Raw genomic sequence first — 13,090 nt, forward strand, 5'->3', positions numbered from 1 at the left:
CTCATATAGCTTCCCCTTGTGAATATAAGCCAAAATAAATCCTTCCCTCCCACCCAACTGCTTTTAGTTTTGTGTTTTGTCCCAGCAAGGCTAAAGTAACCATAATACCCATAGTAATAGACTACACCTTTATACTTTCTGGTGAATTATTCTCCTTTCTTTCCATAAAGTTTTTGAGCAGATATTTTGTTACAGCAACAAAAAACAATCTGATAGATGTGTGTATGTTCATCATCATCACCTCTCCCTCTCCCCACCTCTCTCTCTCTCCATATATATATATATATATATATATATGGTGTTTTCTGTTTACCTTCTTTTTCCTTCCCTATTCATATATATTTACTGAATGATTTTATATGTCAGGAATCCATGCATTCATTAAAATGATAGTCAGTGAATTTCACGAAAACTGTATTTTCATATATAAATAATATAAAACAGAACTGTGTATAAAAACTAGATTGAAGATGAATTATGGGTAGTTGTCTCACCTACTGTATAGTTTATAAAATAATCATTGATATTGACTCTCTGAATAACAGGGCTGCCCTATAGTTAAATTTCTATGGAAAAGTGTGATTCTACTTTTCTTCCCTTAAAAACATATTGTTTTTTCATTGCTACTCCTTGATACTTTTAAATTACTTTTTTTCCTTTAGAATCAGGAATATGCCTTGCCACCTCACACTTTTACTCTTGAAAGCTTTCTTTTTTGTCTATGTGCTCGCTCAATAAAATTCATTCCTTTTCCTTCTTTATTGATCTTTACCCACCAAGATGAAAATGGGTTAGTGATTATCGATGGGGAGGGGAGAAACCTCATACAAGTGTTTTGGATTTATTTCATCTGTAATCTGTTTGCACATTTTTCTTCTACAAATAGTCACTACATGTATAACATGGCCCAGATACTGAGGTATACTTAAATCTACCAGTGAATAAAACATACTTTTGTTCCCTGTTTTAAGAGATACCAATAGGAATCCCCCCTCTTTGACTATATCCTTTTTAAATATAGTCCACAATATTTTTGGAACCTCCATGCCAGTGATTAGATTTACCATTATAAAAAAAGAAATTTTATCATTACCTACAAAAAATATTACATATGCACACACCTCAAACTTAAAGACAAAATTAATATTGATAAATCTAGGGAAATGTATCTAGAAATTATACCATATCTACTCTGCACATCTAAAAAGAACTAAACAATATTTACAAAGGTACGAGGATTTCACACAAGAAAATATGTGGCTTTCAGTCCCGAGATTTTGACCCTACCCTTTAATCCTTTCCCCCAAAGTTGCTTCCTTTCCCCATAGTCACATCACATCTTTGTCTTTCTTTTTAAACATCCATTTAGTCTCCAATTCTCTGGCGCAACTCAAGTTTACCTGTCAAAACAAACAGTAACTATCTTATACAATATCAATAGTAGTCACTTTCTAGTTTCTTTCCCTGGTCTGCATTGTTACACACTTCAAAATTTATTTTAATTTCAATATGTGAGAAATATATATTTAAATCAAAACATTTCAATTGTCTGACTTTCTCCCACTATTGCCAGTAATTAATAAGTTACTTCTTGCTTAAAAATTTATTTCTTGGCAAAGAGTTTCAAAAATCACCAGTTATCCAAGTCAAGTCTCTGGGTCAAATTTCTTTTATTCACTTGCCTAAAACATGAGCTAACTCTGATGTACACATTCAGTAGGTAATAGGAAACATTCACCTATTTGTCTTGGAGATAAATCAGTAAAAGCAAAACAAATACCCCTAACTTATAGGACCAACATTTTACTAGATGGAACAGATCATAGACTAACATGTTCTGATTTGTCCAGAAAAGAAAAAATAATATTGGAGTGGGCCTGGCCTAATGGTATTGTCTTTTTAAGAGGTATCTTGCCAGTGCCAGGCGTGGTGGTGCATGCCTTTAATCCCAGCACTCAGGAGGCAGAGGTAGGAGGATCATCATGAGTTCAAGGCCACCCTGAGACTACATAGTGATAACCTACCTTGAGCCCCCACCCCCCACCAAAAGAAAAGAGGTATCTTGCTAGCAATAAAAGAAGAAACCATAGACTCTGGCTTGTGAAAGATTCACCATACCCATTCACCTTTGAAGTTAATGCCACAAACAGAGAGCAGCCTCTAGCTGTTCCGGGTAGTACCTGGCTGAGAGCCAGAGTAAAATGAAGACTCCTTCCACAAGAGGAAGGAAGTAGATTCTGCCAAACACCAAAAGATACTAAGTAGATTTTAGCCAGAGCCTTTAGACAAGAACTTTCATCCCTCCAATTATTAAAATTAAACCCTTGGTAGGATCACAAAACTGTTAGCATACGTTTTTCCACACAATTACAATTCAGGGTTGCTTTGAGAAGATTTGAAAAAGCAATCCCAATGCTAAGTATAGAACACTGTTGAGTGGGCACCACAAGAGTTAATGTAGGAGAGGCTGAGCTCTTAAAAGTCTCTTCAGGACCCTGGGGCCTTAGATGTGAGATTGATGCTACCATACCTTAGGCGTCAGCCTTCAAAAGAGCATGCTGCTCTCTAAAGAAAAGCCATTCATCTTCTGGTTCTGACTGTGTTACTTAGTGAGGTATTGGAGAGATCACTAGGTCTAACCACATTGTTTTAATTATTTATTTATTTGAGAATGACAGAGAGAGAGAGAGAAAATGGGCTCTCCATGGCCTCCAGTCACTGCAAATGAACTCCAGACACATGCACCCCCTTGCGCATCTGGCTAACGTGGGTCCTGGGGAATCAAGCCTCAAACTAGGGTCCTTAGGCTTCACAGGCAAGCACTTAACCACTAAGCCATCTCTCCAGCCCCTAACCACATTTTTAATACAAGGATTGAGCTGGGTGTGGTGGCGCACACCTTTAATCCTGGCACTCAGGAGACAGAGGTAGAAGGATCACCATGAGTTCAAGGCCACCCTGAGACTACATAGTAAATTTCAGGTCATCCTGGGCTAGAGTGAAACCCTGGACTAGAGTGAGACCCTACCTCGAGAAGCCAAAAAGGAAAAACCAACAAGGATTGGTGCTGAAGAAATAACTTAGTGATTAAGGCACTTGCCTGCAAAACCAAAGGATCCACGTTTGCTTACCCAGGACCCTCGAAAGCCAGGTGCACAAGGGGGCACATGCATCTGGAAGCCCTGGTGTGCCCATTCTCTCTCACTCTCTCACTCTCTCTTTCTCATAAATAAAGAAAAATAAAATACTAGGATTGAAAATAACTTTGCATAATTCAGAACACTGTTGACATATTTAAATATATACTGGTGTTTTGAAAATGGTAAAAAATAGATTTTCCTAAATAAAGTTTTACTTATTTATGATCATCAGAACAATCTTTCTATATAATCAGAACAATTAGTTCTATATAATTTTCTTTGTACTTAGAATAGTTACAAAATAGGTTTCTGTGTTGGTTTATATTAACTGTAAATTTGAGAGGACCTACATTCACTTATGAGGAATTATGTAGATTAGGCTGCCCTCTGGACAGGCATGTGAGTGATTATGTTCTTGAGGTTAATTGAGGTGTGAAGACCCGCCTTAACTCTGGGCAGCACTATGGAGCAAGGTCTTATACCTATATATAAAGGATAGTTGGCTGTACTCCAGCATTTATCACTCTTTACTTCTTCACTGTGGAATAAATATGACCAGCTCCCTCCAGATCCTGTCACCATTCCATCCTCACATGGAAGGTATATAATCTGAAACTGTAAGATAAAATAAATCCTTTAATCTTTAAACTAATTTTTGTCAGGCATTTTTATTTTTGCCAGAAACCAGAGGTTCTATTTATTCAATGTTTTCTTTCATTCATTTTTATGTCCCCATTTCCAATAATTCTTTGATAATAATCACATTATTTTTGATGACGGCTATGTTTTGAAGGACCTTACCCAATAGACGAACTAAAGTTTCTGATATGTAAGTTCTTCATTGGCCTCCATGGAAAGCACTGAGTGACCCTATCCAACAGGGAAATATGCAACTGGGTTTAGGTTATGGGGAAATGGGATGCCTGGAGCATGCAAAATAGGGCACAATTGTATCAAACATTTTCTAATTCTTTCACGTGGCATATTTTCAGGGAAATTTCACTGATGTGAGCCAATGCATGCACCTACCTTAAACGTTATTACTGATTATCTGAGCTTCCATCTATATTATAGATCCATCAAGATGTCAGAAAATGTGCTTTATACCTCGGATACTTGTCTATCTGTAATTAGCCAAAATATGCTGATATATTACTGTTGTGTGGATGACTAAACAAATGCCCAATAGAATCACTTCCTGCGACAGCATTGCCAAATACAGTGTTGAGCAAACTGGCATAGATAACATTGGTATATTATATGTTATTATATTAGATTTTACCCATGCTGATCATCTAAAGTATTACTATCTTAATGAAATTGGACTCATATGTAATTATTTTATTTATTTATTTTTTTAATTTTTGGTTTTTCTAGGTAAGGTTTCACTCTAGTCCAGGCTGACCTGGAATTCACTATGTAGTGTCAGAGAGGCCTTGGCCTTGACCTTACGGTGGTCTCCTACCTCTCCCTCCCAAGTGCTAGGATTAAAGGTATGCATCACCATGCATGGCTGGACTAATATATAATTATTTTAAACTCATGGGATCTATTTTGTATTGCTGTCTTGAATTTGTTCTCATGAGATTTGCATTACCTCATATCTTCCTTATTTTTTATATTTATTGTTATTATTTTATTGAACAGCAGTTGTCAGTACTCATTGACAGTATATTCAGAATTATCAGCAGAAAATTTACTCTTCTTTTCATGAATACCTTTTGTCCCTTATGGAAATTAAATGTGGCATATTTGAGGTTTCTTCTTACCCTTCTTCCAAGATTCCACATGCTGCTGTCTTTGATCATTTTGGATTACATAATCCAATTCTCAGGGCATCACTCTTATGAATTAATATGTAAATGGGTCAAATATTATCTTTTTTGTTGGCAGTCTGAACAGTGCTTTCTTTCTAAATATATCATTCGTTTAAGAGCTTTCTAAGAACAACTTTCTTCTTAAAAAGATCAATAATAAGCATTCTTAGAAAAGACAAGCAATAGGTGCACAGAGCAATGAAGGAAGGAACAGTCACTTTGGGAGACAAAGAAACTGAAATGACTGTAAAACAAATATGTGCCTAGGAAGTGTCATTTTAAAAGAGAATGATAAACTTAGGAACACAAATATGATGAATATGATTATCGAGTATAAAAGTAATAAGTGTGCCAGAAGCCTTTTTAAGACATTTTAAGGAACAGAATTATATAGTATGTCAAATATCTGTTGGAACATGCAGAATGGGGACATTGGGAACCATGCATCTGAATGCAGAGGTAGAAGTCTGGCATTAGCATCTCTCTGGGAATGAGAATGCTAGCTAGCACACCAATTGCTGTGTGCTTCTGAAGGCCTTCTGAGTTCTTCAATTGCCATTTAAGGGAGGCCTAAAGGGCAGTCACAAAAGGAAGAAATCCATTAAGAACACAGCATCTACCAACACAACAGAGCCATTTCCTGCTTAGAAACAGCCAAAGACAGCAGGCTTTGAGTACACAGTGCTAAATGGTGCAATAATATAGCGCAATGATCCCACTGTGAAGATGGGAGACTAGTAAGTATAGCTGCAGCTGCATGAATAGACCCACAGTTCAGTGTAAAAAGAACTACTGGGCATTTTCCCTCCCCTCCTGTTACGTAGGGTTGTGGATATAACATTACCATCTGGAGACTTTCAAAAAACCATACATACAGTGAGACTGCAGGTAGAAACATGCATAAAGTCATACACAAGACTTACACATATGAAAAGCTTATTTCTGAGAATATAGAAAGGATAATTATGACGGTGAAAATGTCAAAGCAATTTGAACGTAAAGGGATTTTTTTGCATGTCCCACAAGAACATTTTGAAATATGCATCTGTGGTGGTTTGATTCAGGTGTCCCCCATAAACTTAGGTGTTCTGAATGCTAGCTCCCCAGCTGATGGATATTTGGGAATTAATGCCTCCTGGAAGGAGTGTATTGTTGGGGGTGGGCTTATGGGCTTTATATCCAGTTTCCCCATGCCAGTGTTTGGCACACCCTTCTGTTGCTGTGGTCCATCTTATGTTGGCCAGGGGGTGATGTCCACCCTCTGCTCATGCCATCGTTTTCCCCTGCCATCGTGAAGCTTCCTCTCGAGCCTGTGAGACAAAATAAACCCCTTTTTCCCAGAAGCTACTCTTGGTTGGGTGATTTCTACCAGCAATGCGAACCAGACTGCAACAGCATCCAAAAGGAGAATCATTAATCAAAATATTAACTTCCCCAAATTAAGATTTAAAGTCCAGATGGTTTCCATCAAGTAAACTCTGCAAGGTTGACATCTGAAGATCTATCACAGTATCCTAACTGGGGTTGGAAGTTCATTACTGAATCTGAGAGAGGCAATGATGAAAAATCAGCAACAGGGGCATTAGCTGAACATCATCAAGAGTCTCATGCAGGACTTATTAGAATCCTTTCCACCAATATCTTCCGTAATATCAAGAGTTACAGCAGCCATGTCCATAGCCACTGTAGCTAGAGTCATAGCCACAGCCTGGCCCTCACAAGCAGCCACAGCCACATCCTAGGCCTCCAAAGACATGGCCCAGAACTTCATAGCAGTTGTTATAGTAATAGCTCATGGTGTCAAGAGTTGAGGATTTAGCTGACAGATCAAAGCGTTGCGTCCAGAATGAGAACTTCTCTGCTGCCAAACACCTTTTATATACCCTTTGCAGAAAGTATGGAAAACCACAAGTAAACATGGGCTTATGAGCTACTATTCATGAAAACCATCTCATAAACATGTTGATTATTCAGAGGAGCAGCCAGCACCCATCCCATCCATTAATTTTGAATCTACTTTACAACTACCTCTAAGTTCTTATTTTTAATTATGTATTTATTTGCAGTGAATGAGAAACAGGGTATTGGGGGGAAAGAGAGAAAATGAAAAGGCACATCAAGTTCTTTTAGTCAGAACTCCAGATGCATGCACCACTTTGTGCATTTGGCTGTATGTGGGTACTATGGAATTGAGTCCTGGTGTTTGGATCAACAGGCAAGTGCCTTAACCTCTGAGTCATCTCTATACCCCCCCAAGCCCTTTTAGCTCCATCACGTGCTTTAATGACATTAAAAAATATTTACTGGTGTGTTTTATCTTTGTAACCAAGCTTCATTAGTTTCTATAGCATGGAAGCTACCCAGGTTCTTGAAGCTTGTCTTAAAATGATACCACTTCTTAGAATACTCAAATCATACAGATTTCAGATTATCAAGAACAGGTTTCAAAGGTCTTATTGTTTTCAACATTACATGTTTTCTTCTTTTTCCTGTATCCCAATGGTCATCAATAGGGCTTTGCTTTGGACTTTTGTTTGTTTGTTTGGATTGTTTTGTTTTGTTTTTGTTTTGGGTTTTTTGTTTGTTTGTTTGTTTTTGAGGTAGGGTCTTGCAGTAGCCCAGAATGACCTGGAGTTCACTATGTAGTCTCAGGGTGGATCTGAATTCATGGCAATCCTTGTGTCTCTGCCTCCTGAGTTCTGGAATTAGAGATGAGCACCACCACACCCATATTTGCTTTGTAATTTTATCCAAAATCATTGACTTTACAACTTTATTGCAAACAATACTTTTAGCTTACTTCTTAGCAACAATATATATTATATATAAATATGATTTGGGGTTTTTAGTTTCACATGAATTGCTATTTCTTTTTTAAAATATTTTATATTTATTTATTTATTTGAGAGAAAATGGGCATGCCAGGGCCTCTAGCCACAGCAAACAAAATCCAGAATCATGTGCTACCCTGTGCATCTGGCTTATGTAGGTCCTAGGGAATTGAACCAAGGTCCTTTGGCTTTGCAGGCAGGTGCCTTAACTGATAAACCACTTCTCCAGCCTGAATTGCTATTTCTTAAGCATGTCTAATTTATTTTTGCCAGTTGATTAAGTATGCATTTTTTGTGTATGTTGCTTGCTATACCTACTGTATTTTACACAACAGAACACATGAGCAATTTCAATTGTAGGAATTTATTCTATAGGAACAATAGCAATAAAATAAATATACACATAAATATGTAATGATATATCATATGATGGATTAGAAAATATTATGTTAATGAAGATTATTTAATAGAGTTTACATAAAATAAATTTCACTTTGCCTAAGAGTTCAGTTCATGGCATATGGACAAATATGTAACTGGAGAACAATGTCACCAACCCCACAAACCATGTATCAACAAGTTCTATTATTCCCCAATTTCTCTGGTACATTTTAATACATCTCTACTCACAAAAAGACTTAATGCAGTCAATACAGATTAAACACTATAGATTATTTTAGTTTTTTTTAAAGTTACAAATTGAATTGTATAGCATATTTTAGTGGTTTATGCATAGTGTTTTATATATTCGCTATTATTACTTATCCTGACAATGAACTAGATTTCTCCTCATATGTATATTTATGCAGACCTAGATAGTCAGATATAGATACATAAAGTTATAGTTGTTTCATGTGTGTATAATATATCAATGCTCAAGTTTTGAGAAACTCCAATGTTATTACAACTGTACTAATGTGCCTTCACACTGCCAACATGTGACTTATTATCCTTTGGTACACATCCTTACCAACCAACATGTTACTTTTTTATTTTGACTTTTGATAATAAACACTCAAGCTATAATGAAAAGATAGTGTGTTGTTTTTTCTTTGCATATGTGTACAGGTATATGTGTTTAATTTGCATGTAGGTGTGTGTGTGTGTGTGTGTGTGTGTGTGTATGTGTGTGTGTTCATGAATGTGAGTACAGGTGGACATGTGCCATGCAAAACATGTTGAGGTAAAATCCTCTTTTTATTTCTCTTTTGAGCCAGAATTTCGTTTTCACTACTGCTTTCACTTGGTTCACTGTGAGCATCTGTGAAGGATGTGTGTTACCAGGCTTTCCCTGTCTCCACATCCCATCTAGCCAGAGGAATGCTAGGATTTTAGGTGCTTGCTATCATGCCTGGGTTCATAGGTATTCTGGAGCTCCAAATTGAGGCCATTGGCTTTGTATAACAAGAACTGTCACCTACTGAGTCATCATCAACTCAGCCCAATATTGTTGTTTTGACTTGGATTTATAAGGTAACTGGTGAAATTCAGCATTTCAAAACATTTCTGCATCTGGAGAGATGGCTAAGTTTTTAAGGCTCTTGCTGTAAAGCCTAACAACCTGGCTTTAATTCCCCAGTACCCACGTAAAGCCAGGTGCGCAAAGTGACACATGCATCTGGAATTTGTATGCAGTGGTTTAGGGGCCCTGATGTGCCCATTTTCTCTGTCTGTCTCTCTTCTCTCTATTTCTTCTTGCAAATAAATAAATAAATATTTAGAAAACATTTTTGGCAACTGATTTTTGTTCTTTTCAGCAGTGTTTATTCATATTCTTTGCCCATATTTATTTAGATCAATTGTTGGGTTTTGGGCTGTTGTATTTTATAAATTCCTTATGTATTCTATATGTGGATCCTTTGTGAGATGAATAGTTTCAGAAAACCATTACCATTATTAGTTTGTTTCTTCTCTGTATTGATCACCTATTCATTGTGCAGAAGCTTCTGATTTTCATATAATCTTGCTTGTCTAGTTTTGGTGTTGTTTCCTCTTTGTTGGAGTATTATACAAAAGGATCATACTTACCTCGTGTTTCAAGTCTCAGATGTCAGTTTTCATCTACATTTAGCACATATTTTATGACATATAGATTTATATGTAATATGTTATATAGTATACTGTTTTATCAATTAATATGGGCATGAGGCAAGGTAGAATACAAGAGCATATGCTGGAAGAAAAAGCTGCTCAAATGTAAGGATTAGAATAGAATGAGAAGTGGAAGAGAAAAGAGAGGGAGAAGCATAATGAGAGATATTGAGGAGGACAGAGACAGAGAGAAAGACAAGGCCATTGCAAGGTATGGCCTGAGTGATGAACTTCCTCCAGGAAGACCCCAACTCCTGCTTTCTGTCAATTTTCAGTAATGCCTTTATGTTTTGATTTATCACATGATTATTCCATTGACCCAACAAGAGCCCTCAGTATGCAGTCATTTCATGAATACTCATCTGTTGGTAGGTCCCTTTAACACAGGAACCTTTCAGATGGGCATTTAATATCCAATCTGTAACAACCATCAGCTGACGTGTATTCATATGTGCCAATCGTTAGGTTTTTGAGTGATACAATTTTGAAGCTTCGTCCTTCTCTAATTCTCATTTCGTCCTTCTCTAATTCTCATTTCCATGAGTCCATTTCTCATCCTAGTCAACATCTCAGATGATGCTTAAGACCGTGTGATTCTTCAGTCACCTGTCACTTCTAGCTTTGTTACTACTTACTGACTTTATTTACCAAACAGTCACGAACTTCTTTCTCCTTTATTTGACTGATGATTGTGAATTCATATCAGATAATGGAAAACTGTGCTATTTGGAATCTAGCTCAGGTTCTGTTTATTTAACTATTGTATATGTTTGTTTTAGCTGGCTACTTTTGTCATTCGAGATCCATTTGTAATGCAGTTAGTTAATTTTGCCTTTACTTTCTAGTGGCCCTTAGCCTATTAACATGATTCATGTTTTCTTTTTCTTTTAGAGCGTGTTGGTGTGTGCAAGTATGTGGAGTGTGTGTGATATAAGATGAGGGGTGTGTGTGTGTGTGTGTGTGTGTGTGTGTGTGTGTGGTGTGTAATGAAGATATACATGTCCTTTGCGCAACCATGCAGTGGCCAGAGGAGATTTTTGTGTTGTCCCTTTCATTCATCCGGTTTTCTTGAGAAGTCTCTCACTTAACTCAGAGATGCTATTCTCTTCATTTATTTTTTTAGTCAAGGATTCTCTGCTCTCTGCCAAAAACTCCTGTCCCCATTAGGACAGGAGTTACATATGATTATGGTTACACACAGCTATTTATGTGGGTGCTGCAGAATTGGGCTCAGGTGATCTCATGCCTTTTCAGACCTTCCTGCGTATTCAGTAAGTATTCTTTAACCACTGAGCTTTTCATCAGCCCTGTGCCTCCTTTTTGAAGCCTGTTTCTCAGTGAAGACTCCCCTGTCTATCCAGCAGATAGAACCCACATCTCCCACCCGTCTCGCAGTTTTCAATACCATCCATATCATTCATATGCTGAGTTTTGTGTGACTTCATTGATTGTATGTACGTGTATATGTATGTGTGTATTTAGTTTTCTGATGCCCTCATTGCTTCTTACGCTTCGTGAGCAGGCTAAGCATTCTCTGTATCTGCTGTGTTCCTGCGCCCCCGGTCTCTTTAGCATGCTTGTTCTTTCTGCTCATTCTCGTCCTCACAGTGTTTGGGAGGATTGATAGTTTAAGTCATGATTCTTGTCATTAAATTCATAGGAACCTAAACCTGGTCTTCAACAGTTATTCAGAGTTCAGATATTTCAAAGAAGAGTCAAGACCAGCTGTGGAAGAGAAAAGGGTCAAACTCACAGCAACCCTCCTACTTCTGCCTCCTGAGTGCTGGGATTAAAGGCATGTGCCACCAGCTCAGTTCTGCACATTTTAACATTAAAAAGTTTTAGTATTTGTTATACCAACTCAAAGACCACAATTTACATATGCAGTTTTTAACCTGTATAGTTATCTTTTCTCATCTGATATGACTTAAAAATTTGAACCAATCTCTGAACTTTGATCATTTTCCCTTAACTCAGTCTAACAACCCAGAGGTCTTTGAACTATCCCTCCTTGAAACATGGGCTTGAGGGGATTATAGGCAGAGGACTAAGGCTTAAAGTATAAATCCTGAATATTTTATTTCCTTTTCCAGGTATTGTGGCCCTGAGATAAATTCCACAAAACTTCTGAAATAAATTATTTCATATAATTTTTACAGCTTAATATGAGTGCATGCATTTCAACTTATGCTAAAATAGCTAAAAGTAAATGTTTTCTTTAATGCACCTTTTAAAAAGAATGAGATGGATTGCTATTATTTTTGAGAAAGTGACATCTTAAGTGAAAGCCATGTTAAATAATGTATAGAATTATTACTTTTATTAAGAAAAAGTATAATATTTGTCATTCATGTAGACATTGACATAATTAATATATTATTTCCTCAAATTGTAATGAGAACAATATATTTTAGAACAAGAGTATAAATGTCAAATAAATAATGCCTTTCTCTTTCATTGGTAAGTAGCTTTTATCAGGATTCATTTCTGCTTTTATTCTCATAATTCTGCATGGAGACCAGCTTGGCTAAGCAGATTAAGAGCAGAAGTAAGATTTATCCTACACTGGGTAGAAACAGAAAGGTAGTGTCCCTGTGCAGTTGAGTGAATTCATGTGGTAAAAGAAGGCATCTGTCAGGGCCTTCTCTGTGAACAGATGTTGTCTGTCTTTCTTGACATCTAATTTCAACTCCCTTTCTTCATTTAGTATGCAAAGAAGCCTTTAAGAAACTGTCTAATAGAAAAAAAAAAGTTAACTTGCAGGTGTTCCATTGTCTTCACCCAAAGTTTTCCATCTTCTAAGGAAGGACATGACCATCTTGAAGCAGCATGTTTATCAATGGTAGGAAAAACTGCCACAGATGGTCATTGGTTTAAATGAAACAGGAAAACATAGTTTAAGCCAGGACAGTAGGCATTTGTTATCTAAGGGCTGTGACATGGTAGTGTTCCATAGTATGTATAAGATTAATTTAAGGACTGGAGAGATGGCTTAGCGGTTAAGCGCTTGCCTGTGAAGCTTAAGGACCCCAGTTCGAGGCTCGGTTCCCCAGGTCCCACGTTAGCCAGATGCACAAGGGGGCGCACGCGTCTGGAGTTCGTTTGCAGAGGCTGGAAGCCCTGGAGCGCCCATTCTCTCTCTCCCCCTCTATCTGTCTTTCTCTCTGTGTCTGTCGCTCTCAAATAAATAAATAAATAATTAAAAAAAAAA

This window comes from Jaculus jaculus, chromosome 5, assembly GCF_020740685.1.
Source record: "Jaculus jaculus isolate mJacJac1 chromosome 5, mJacJac1.mat.Y.cur, whole genome shotgun sequence".
Classification (NCBI taxonomy): Eukaryota; Metazoa; Chordata; class Mammalia; order Rodentia; family Dipodidae; genus Jaculus; species Jaculus jaculus.